The 10,094-nt window shown below is 54.5% G+C and overlaps 1 long non-coding RNA gene and 1 pseudogene across 1 annotated transcript; one reads left to right on the plus strand and one right to left on the minus strand.

Annotated features, from left to right (window-relative positions):
• LOC132334705 (zinc finger protein 850-like) overlaps positions 1-10,094 on the plus strand; it is a 1,130,993-nt pseudogene that overhangs the window by 957,205 nt on the left and 163,694 nt on the right.
• On the minus strand, positions 6,460-9,306 carry LOC132334873 (uncharacterized). Its single transcript, XR_009488517.1, has 2 exons — positions 8,189-9,306; positions 6,460-6,910 (listed from the first exon to the last, which is right to left on the minus strand). It is a non-coding gene; the product is annotated as an uncharacterized LOC132334873 (long non-coding RNA).

Below are 10,094 nucleotides of genomic sequence, written 5' to 3' on the forward strand. Positions count from 1 at the left end.
GAACGCACACACGGACAAAATCCAAATCAAGGTGGGAGTAAAGCAAGGTGACCCACTATTCCCCCTTTTATTTAACCCAGCAACAGAGCCCCTGTTGGGCAAGCTGGAAGAGTGTGGCAAAGGATACCAACGAGACGGCAGCAGCATCACAGCAATGGCATTTGCAGACGACTTGGTTTTATTGAGCGACTCCTGGGAAAGCATGAAAGCGAACATCGCAATACTAGAGACCTTCTGCAATCTCACCGGTCTCAAAACACAGGGGGAAAAATGCCACGGCTTTTACATCAAGCCCACTAAGGATTCTTACGCCGTCAATAACTGCGCTGCTTGGACCATCAACGGCACACCCCTGAACATGATTGACCCCGGAGAATCTGAGAAGTACCTCGGCCTGCAGTTTGACCCCTGGACTGGGATAGCAAAACCCGATCTCTCCGCAAAGCTAGACTTCTGGCTCAAACAAATTGATCAAGCTCCACTTAAACTTCTGCAAAAGCTGGATATCCTCAAAACATACACCACTCCTCGACTGACCTACCTGGCAGACCACTCAGAACTGAAGGCAGGGGCCCTCCAAGCCCTGGACCAAAAAATCCGAACAGCGGTCAAGGACTGGCTGCACCTGCCCTCGTGCACCTGCGATGCCATCTTGTACTCGAGCATGACTGACAGCGGTTTGGGTGTTACCAAATTGGCAGGGCTGATCCCCAGTGTGCAAGCCCGAAGGCTGCATCGGATTGCGCAGTCCTCGGATGAGACAATGAAGAATTTCCTAGAGAAAGATCAAATGGAACAAATGTATAAGAAACTATGGATTCAAGCTGGAGGGGAAAGCGAGAAGACGCCCTCGATTTGGGAAGCACTGCTGGCGACAGAACCATCCAACAGTGCAGACACAACTTCGGAGTGGGAAGCACCGATCCTGAAAAGCAAATTTCCTAAACCATGTGATTGGAGGAGAAAGGAATTAAAAAAATGGACCAAATTAGTTTCCCAGGGCCGTGGAATTAGGAATTTTGAAAGTGATAAAATTAGTAACTATTGGCTTCAGTACTATAGACGCATACCTCACAGGAAACTCCTCACTGCATTACAACTCAGGGCCAACGTCTACCCCACGAGAGAATTTCTCTCACGGGGTAGAGAGGATAGTTCCATCAAGACATGTAGACATTGCGCTGCGGACATTGAAACGTGGGCCCACATCGTCGGCTTTTGCCAAGTGACGCAGGACGCCCGAATCAAGAGGCACAATCACATCTGTGAGAGGCTGATTGAGGAGGCGCAGAAGAGGGACTGGGTAGTGTACAAAGAACCACACATAAGGGATGCCACCATAGAACTGTACAAACCAGACCTGATATTTGTGAAAGACACTCGTGCACTTGTCGTGGATGTGACGATACGATACAAAGCAACCAAATCTTCCCTGGAAGAAGCCGCTGCAGAGAAAGTGAACAAGTACAAACATTTGGAAACCGAGGTACGAAACCTCACCAATGCAAAGGACATTGTTTTCATGGGCTTTCCCCTTGGGGGGCGGGGGAAATGGTACAAGGGAAATTCTGAACTTTTGAGTACTCTTGGCCTCCCTAAATCGAGGCAGGAATTGGTAGCAAAGACTTTCTCCACAGAAGCGCTTCTATCATCTGTGGACATTGTACATATGTTTGCCAGTAGGGCCAGAAGATTGCCAGGGTAGATGATTTTTTGTATTTTGAATTTTCTTGTAGATTTGTTTTTGTTGTTTGTACTATTTTTCTTTGTATTTCATTTTTGTAAAGGGTTTTATACTTTTTTGTATATTTTCCAATAAACTTGACGGTAGCTAGGTTGGTAGGGAAGCCACAAGCCACTTAGGTAGCTCATAGTAAGTAGGGACAGAGATTGTTTAATTCATAAAAATCTGGCTGGGCGGCCAGTGGCAGCAGTGGCGAGGCCACAGGCGCCGCGCACCACGCTGCCGGTTCTAAGAGAGAGATTGTGCGGCTGCCCCAGCTGGCCCGGGCCGAGCCCTCCCGTCCGTGCTGGCGGGTGCCAGGTGCACCAGGTCTCCTAGACCCGCCGAGGGACGGAGCGGACCTTGCCCCTCCGCCCCTCAGCCAGGCGTCCAGCCCTGGGGTAAACCTGTAGTCCCAGGTGGGACTTAGCCTCTGGATGACACAGGGTAGACCTGTTGTCCCGGCCGGACTTGGCCTCTGGGGAGCATGGGGTAGACCTGTTGTCCCGGCCGGACTAAGCCTACAGAGACCCAGGGCAGACCTGTCGTCCCGGGCTGCCCTCGCCCCCTGGGCGCCGACTACCGGGCAGACCGACCCCCGCCATGGGATGCCCGGGCCCATGGCCCAGGCTGGGCCTGCAAGCGCGTGTCAGGCGGGCGACGCGCACCTCGCGGTGTGTCCCGCTCTGGAGGGCCCGCTTGCCTGCTCCCACGCCCTCCTTCCCCCCTGAAAAAGGTGAGGGGACGGGAAGGGGTGGGGGCACTCTTTTGACACTTGGGTGTGTCAGCAGCAGGCAGAGCACAGGGCGCAGGCTGCCTGTCGGCTCGGCTGGTAGTGCGCTGGATACAAAAGGAAAATAAATAACATTTGCCAATATTGGGGTTGTTTTTTTTTTTCCCCACCCCCCGGATAGGTTTCTCCTTCCAAGCAAACAGAACAGCTGTTCTTTCAGGAAAGGAGAAAAGAAAAAGGGGGGGGCAAAAACCCAAGAAAACCCAAATCCAAACCACAAGCCCCCCACCCCACTGCCCAAAAAAAATCCCCCAACCTCTAAACTCGGCATCAAACAAAGGCAAAGGAACCGGGGGGGGGGGGGGACGACGGGGGACACCACCAAAAAAACTGCCCCCCCTAAAAAACCCCCACAAACCCCACAACCCAAAAACCAAAGCAAAGCAAAGCAAAGAAGAAAGCCTCCCCCCCTCAACCCACCCCACCCCAAAAACAAAAACAAAAAGACCCCCCCAAAACAGCAAAAAAAAAAAATCGAAAAGACGGATGGCTCTTGATAGTGGGGGCTTCATTGGGTGGGACGGGGGCTGATAGAGCCCTCCGGCTCCGGGCCGTTATGAGTCTGTGAGCTTACCCCAGCAACGGGGTCCCCGGGCATGGGGAGGCGCCCGGCGGCGGGTGCCGACCGGGCGACAACCGGTGTAGCCCGGCTCTGGCCCGGTCCCAGCTCCTGTCGTTGACCGGACTCTGGGGCCGCCGGGGGCTTGGCGAGGCGCCTGGGCGGCGGGCGGCCCCGTGCGGACACCGGGTCTGCCCTGGCTCCCCAGGTGGACACCAAGTCTACCCCGGTTGCCGCAGTGGACACCAGGTCTACCCTGGCTGCCGCAGCAGAAACCAGGTCTACCCCAGCTGCTGCAGCAGATACCAGGTCTACCCAGGCTGCCCAGCAGGCACCAGGTCTACCCTGGCTCCCCGGGCGGACAACAGGTCTACCCCAGCTCCCCAGGCGGGCAACAGGTCTACCCTGGCTCCCCGGCGGACACCAGGTCTACCCCGGCTGCCACGGCAGACAACAGGTATATCCCGGCTGCTGCGGTGGACAACAAGTCTACCCCAGCTCCCTGGGCAGACAACAGGTCTACCCTGGCTCCCTGGCGGACAACAGGTCTACCCCGGATCCCCGGGTGGGCACATGGGCTACCCCGGCTGCTGTGGTGGACAACAGGTCTACCCCGCTGCCCCGGCGGACATCGGGTCTACCCCGGCTCCCCAGTGGACACCAGGTCTACCCCGGCTGCCCAGGTGGACAACAGGTCTACCCCGGCTCCTAGCTGGGCACCAGGTCTACTCCGGCTCCCCGGGCGGACAGCAGGTCTACCCCGGTGCTGGGCCGCCAGGGGTCGGCGCAGTCCCCGGGCAGCGGGGGCCCACCGGGGACAACAGGTCTACCTCGCTCCGGCGGGACTTAGTCTGATTTCGGCAGGCACCGGGTAGACCTGTTGTCGCGGCCGGCCGCAGAAGTTCACCAAGGGGTCACTGCTGGCGGCCGCCTCCAGCGATGTCATGGTAGCAGGAGGTCTGCGGCGGCGCGCCTTCCCGGTCAAGTTCCATTTGTCCTCTTGGAGGCGTGGGCGCCTTTGGACTCGTCTGTCCGTACTATGGGAGCGAGGTGACGGGCCGCATCCCCGCAGGTTGAGCTAGTGCCTGTGTCTGAGGCAGAGCAGGGCGGCTGCGCCTGCGGTCGCCGGGGCAAAGGGAGCTCCGCCTAGCCGGGACGAGTTGCATGGCTTCGTCCCGGCTCCCGTCCTGCCCAGGGAAGTGGGTACAGTTGGAGAGCCGAGAAAGAAGGGCGCTGAGAGGGGATCCTGAGAGGCTGAGAGAGAAGGGGCGAGAGAGGATCCTGAAAAAGACCCAGAGAGAAGGGCGGAAGACGAGCGCTGAGAGGCGAGAGAGAAGGGCGGAAGACGAGCGCTGAGAGGCGAGAGAGAAGGGCGGAAGACGATCGCAGAGCCGCTCGCCGGCCGAGGCGAGGCAGAAAGATGAGGCTGCCGGCGTGTCCCGCTCAGGCCCGGCTTCTGTTGGCTCTCTGAAGGGGGCGCGGCCACCCTGGGTAACCGGCGGCGGGCGAGGCGGCGGCGCCACATCCCTTTTCTGCCTGGCCCTAAGCCAGGGCCCACTCAGCGGGCACGGTTTTTGGCTTTTTGGGCTGTTGGTTCGCCTCAGCGGCCGGCAGCCGAGGCTGGACGCGTCCGGGCCTTTTCCCGGGCCTTGCCCTAGAGCCCCGAGTGCCGCCTGGTGGGCCAAGGTGGTGGCATCCCGTTCCCTGCTCCCGACCTGCTGGCCAGCATGTCCAGGGTGTCGGAAGGGCGGCGGAAACGTGCCGTGGGGCGTGCGGCCTGGCCTCGGCCCACCACCTGGCTCGAGGGGCTCGGTGACGGCGGTCACCCCGTGAGGCGCGGAGCCGGGGTGGTGGCGCCCCGGCCCCGGCCCTGTGTTGTTGAGGCCGTTCCCCCTTCTTCGGCCTAAAGCCGGGGACCCGCGTGGCGGGCGGAATTTTTGAGGGGCGCCGACGCGGGCCGCGGTGGCCAGCCAGCCCTAGCACGGACCCGGAACCCGACAGAGAGCCGTCCGGAAGGTCCCGGGCAAGGCAGCGGCGCCTCGCCCACCTCGGTCGTGGACGGATCGAATGAGCCGCTTATGCCAGGCGGGCTGGGTTGCCACCCAGGTCTGTGGGTTTTTTTCCTTAGGCGTGCCGGGGTGCTGTCAGAGTGGGGGTGTGCCCACCTGGCCTCCGCGGGTTTTTTTTTTTTATCTCTTGCGGCTCTAAGCCGCGGCACCGAGAAGCGCGTGACCAAGGTGCGCGGGCCCACAGTGGAAGCGATGGTGGATGGAGAGAGAGAAGGGAGAGCGCCGAGATTGCTGGTGGGCGCTGGTGGGGGAGCGAGAGGCGCGTGCCATGACCCCCGGCCCGGGCCCACGGCCCCCGTGGCTAGCACGGGTCGTTGCCGAACGCGCGCTGCCATGTGCCTTTTTGTCATGCCGTCCCCACCCCGTATTTTATTTCCGTTTGTTTTTTCCTGGAGGGGGGGAAGCCGACTGCCGCGAGGTGGGCGAAAGCCGGTGGCCCGTGCCCCAGTCGGTAGCACTTTTCTCGCACGCTCAGACTGGGTACCCCGGCCGAAGGGGGCCGAGAACCCCCTTCCCGGCCCGGTGGTCCGGTCCTGCCGTTGCCTAGCTGAAGGGAGCCTTCGGTTGTGGGTGGGTGGCGGCACCCCCCGCGCTCCCGGTGTTGTCCCAGGATCGTGGCCGTGGGGCCCCTGTCGCGATCGATGAGGCTTTTTGGGTGGCGTCGAGAAGACGGTAAAACTTGACTATCTACAGGAAGTAAAAGTCGTAACAAGGTTTCCGTAGATGAACCTGTGGAAGGATCATTACCGGTGGGGGCCTCTCGCGGGGCCCGCTCCGTTCGCACGCTCGGCCCCTTGGCACGCCGGCAGCGGTCCGCGCTGGGGGCCACACGTCCTTCCCGAAGGCGTCCCTGGGGTCCAGGTACTGGATATCACCAGGAAATTCCCTAATGACTAAATGAACTTCATCTGTTCACCACGGTCTGGGGTACAGTGACTGTGAAATAACAGAGCTCTCAATATTTGGTGAAACAAGGAGGGCCATCAACAAAACTTCCACTGGGGACTTCTGGAGGGCAGATCCGGCCTGTTCAAGAGACTGATTTGGAGAGTACCCTGGGCAACAGCCCTTAAAAACAAACGGGTCCCGGAAGGATGGACATACTTCAAGAAAGAAGTCTGGAAGGCACAGGAACAGACTGTCCCTGTGGGTGGAAAGACAAGCTGACAGGGAAGACAACCAGCCTGGATGGGCAAGGAGCTTTTGAAGGAACTAAGGGGAAAACAAGAGGGTGTATCCCCTACGGAAAGAGGGTGAACTGTTTAAGGATGTTGCCAGGTGATGTAGGAAGAAGATTAGAGAGGCAAAAGCCCAATTAGAACTTAAAGAAATCCAGTCATCGCAACCAATCTTCCCTTCCCAAAATGCCATCCTTTGGTTGGAGTATCAATGGAACTGGAATGTCAAGTGCTGAGCTCCTGAAGCCCAGGGACACACACCCCAGTGCCAGGCATGGTTTACTTGGCCTAAACCATTCAGAAGCACCAACACCCCCCTCAGGCCACACATCAGTTTCAGTCTTGGGCCATGGATCGCACTGAAATGCATCTTTCACACCAACCTCCTCTTCTCTTCAATCTCTCCTTTCTCAGTAGGAAAAGCCTTCCACTGCAAGTGGGCTGTGATGTTACTCCTGTTTTCAATGAACATGGTTTTGTGGCTTGACATGGTGATGAAAGTCTTCTCAAGCTCCACGGAATTTGTGCTCAACCCAGCATTGACTTCTACAGCATCTCCGTGGAGGTTTGTGTGGATATTTTCTTCACCTGGAACAAAGCAAAGGGGAGACTTTGCTCAGCTCAGTTGCTGATGGAAACACAAGGAACAGAGCAAACCACAGGTCACAGAAGGAAATGTCACAGATTTTAACTGTGTTAGCAGTTCTGTGGATCAGTCCATTTATCACGTCCTGACAGCTCTGTGTGCGCAGCGTGAGGGTGTCCTGGGCACCTCCTAAACCACCTTATTTCTGAGAGTGCTTGTAGAGATTTGGCCCCAAGGTGACAGTATGCACAGTGAGATTTGTCAGATGTGCTCCAGTGACCCACTCAGATCACACTGAGGAGCCCTGTTCAGTCCTGGCTTGCCCAGGGTCTCCCCTGGGCATTTCACGAGACTCCTGTCTCTCCTGATCCCTTGGATCCCTTGCTGCTGACCAACAAACACGCCTGGGAGCATGTGGGCAGCAAAAGGAGGCCCAGAGGAACAAGTGACAGCCCACAGCAGGAGGGGACACAGGCAAGGAAACACAACCAGCCTGGCTCTGCAATTTGACAAAGCACTACAAAATGAACACCATGAAAATCATCATCATCAAACCCACAGCAGCACCAGTCTTGAAATATTTTATATTGTTCTGATCTCAAAAACCAAGCTGCAGCATTTCAAATTAAATAAAAAACAGACAAAGGAAAGATTAATAAGTTTAAGGAAAGATTAACACAGAGCAGCTTCCATATGAAGGCTGAATGGGATTCCTCAGTCTAGAAATCAAACAGGAGATAGATATGAGAGGTTTGAAACAGCATGAACTGCCTGGGAAATGGGGACAAGGAAAAATTTGATTTGTCACCACCAAACAGGAACTCGAGGGCCTGAGAATGTTATTAGACAGGAGCTAAATAAATGTGTAGAGGGCCACACAGACAAAGGGTCTGTGACAAGCCAGTGGAGAAGCAGCATATGGGACAGAGGTGTGCAAACAATCCATTGCATTGGAGAGAGTCTGATGGAAACCTCACACCTCACCTACAGCACTGCCCAGGAATGAAATAAAATTTCACCCAGGCATAGCCACATGGTAGTGGAGAATCAGGGTTCCTCCTTCCTCCACTCAGCAACTCCCAGCAAAACAGGAGTCCAAAACTCTTAGCCCTGTTAGAGGGGATCCACTTGATCAAGCCCCTAAATACCAAGGAGTTCTCAGTTTGCTTTGGGGTAAAGCTGGAACAGGGGAGGGACCTCAGGAGGGAATGGAGGGGGATGGGACAACAGGGAGTGATGGTGGAGAACTGTCCTGTGCCCGTGCAGGGCCCAGCACTCACCTGTGCTGCAGCACACTGCCAGGGACCCGCAGTGGTCACCCGTGGTCAGCGGGTGAAATCCCACTGTCACCTGCATGGTGTCACCAGCGTCCAGAATTCCTATGGCTGGTGACATGGAGAAAGGACTGCAACACAAAGAGAGGGATCAGGGCTCGGGGAGACACCTGGGCATGAGATTCCTTCTGCACTGCAGCTCACCTCAGCTCACTTGGTGTGAAAATGCACATTATACGATAGACTGTTTGCAAATACTAAAATGAATATAATAGGTGTTATGTTGGGAAGTTGTTTTGTAGTACTGTATTAATCCTTTTTAAGTAGTGTGTTAAATGTAGTTTTAGGCTAGAACATCATATTAAAATAGAAACTACGTGATGTAAGATATTTTTTCTAACTAGCTCAAGAAATGAACAAGAAAATCAAGAAATGATTTACACAGAGATAACAGCAACAGGACACCCAAAATCCCAAGAGAAGAATTACTGCCCCTTTATCAGGAAGAATCAGACTTCATGAGGACTGAGATGACTGATTACAAGATGAGGGGGGGAAGTTGACAATAAACAGAAAAATCCCTAGTTTGAAAGGAATGTTTGCATTGTGTATGAGATATATGAATATGCAACAGGATATTGCTTTTAAGGATTAATCCTTTGTTAGCAAAACCTGTTCTGTGGCAGAGCAGAATGCCTGGATGTCCTTAATTCTTTGCTTTTTTATTGTCCCTTTATTGTCCTAACTCTGATTGTCCAAATTCTTATTGCTCTAATTTTTATTACTCTTTTTAGAACTATTTGATTACTGTTAAACTTTTAAAACTTTAACACGAGGGATTGGCGTTTTTCACACTTGGGCATGCAGGGAGCAACCCAACCACAGTCAGCAGAACACAGGGCAGGGTCAGAAACCGCCACTGAGCCACTTCTGAGGAGATCCAGCCCCCACAAGATGCTGTGGGATAAAATGACCTCACCTCCCCCATACTCTGCATCCTGCCCTCTGCAATGAGACTCAAGGGTCCCACTGCCAGCAATCCCATCAGAGAATGGTTTGTGAAAAGCACAGAGAGGGTTCAGAGCTACCTGCATGCACAACTTGACACTGAGTGACTCAGGAATTTCTCCTTTTCTGATGTTTATAGAACTCACCTCAAGAGATGCAAATGTTAGGGCACTACCTGTCCTGGGATATTACAGCCTAGGAATCAGACAGGGAGAAGGAACTTTCCCTTGAAGACCAAGGAATAATTACTGCTGAATTTGCAGTGTGGTTCTTTGGTTTCTTTTACCTTGAAAACATCCTGATCTAGCCTAAAAGGGCACATTTTATCAGCACTTCAATGAAAGCCGCCCTAAGAAAAGGAGCAATCAAAACTCTGAAAGAGTGCAAATGCAGATTAGAACAATACAGTGACATGGAAACCCAAAAGGAGGATGCCATTTACAGTCTGAAGGGTCCAATCCCAGCTCAATGAAGCACCATGAGCAGGAGCACACCAAGGAAGCAGACCAGAAGGTTTCTGTGTGTTTACCAGCAATGCAGTCTGGGACTCTGGGTTGTCATCCAGGCTGGTAACTGTTTGCTTGGCCCACCTGACAAACCCTGTGCAATGTGTTGGAAATGCTTCTGCAAATGTGTTGGTGCACTTTGGATTTAACAGGAGCAATCAGGATTGGTCACCAGGTGAACAGCTCTTGCCTGACAAACACAAGACTGTGCTTTGATGCTCAGGGACAGCTCAGGGGAAATGTGCTTCTGCCCAGCAGCTGCTGGGCTTTGTGCTCTTCTACAGCCCCACTGAGGAAACAAAAGTTCCTGGCCTTGGTGCTTTGCTGCTGGTCAATCTGTCACTTACAAGTGTGTTCAGGGGACTTTCGTGATGAACCATCACACACAAAAAAAAGGA

This window comes from Haemorhous mexicanus, chromosome 16, assembly GCF_027477595.1.
Source record: "Haemorhous mexicanus isolate bHaeMex1 chromosome 16, bHaeMex1.pri, whole genome shotgun sequence".
Lineage (NCBI taxonomy): Eukaryota > Metazoa > Chordata > Aves > Passeriformes > Fringillidae > Haemorhous > Haemorhous mexicanus.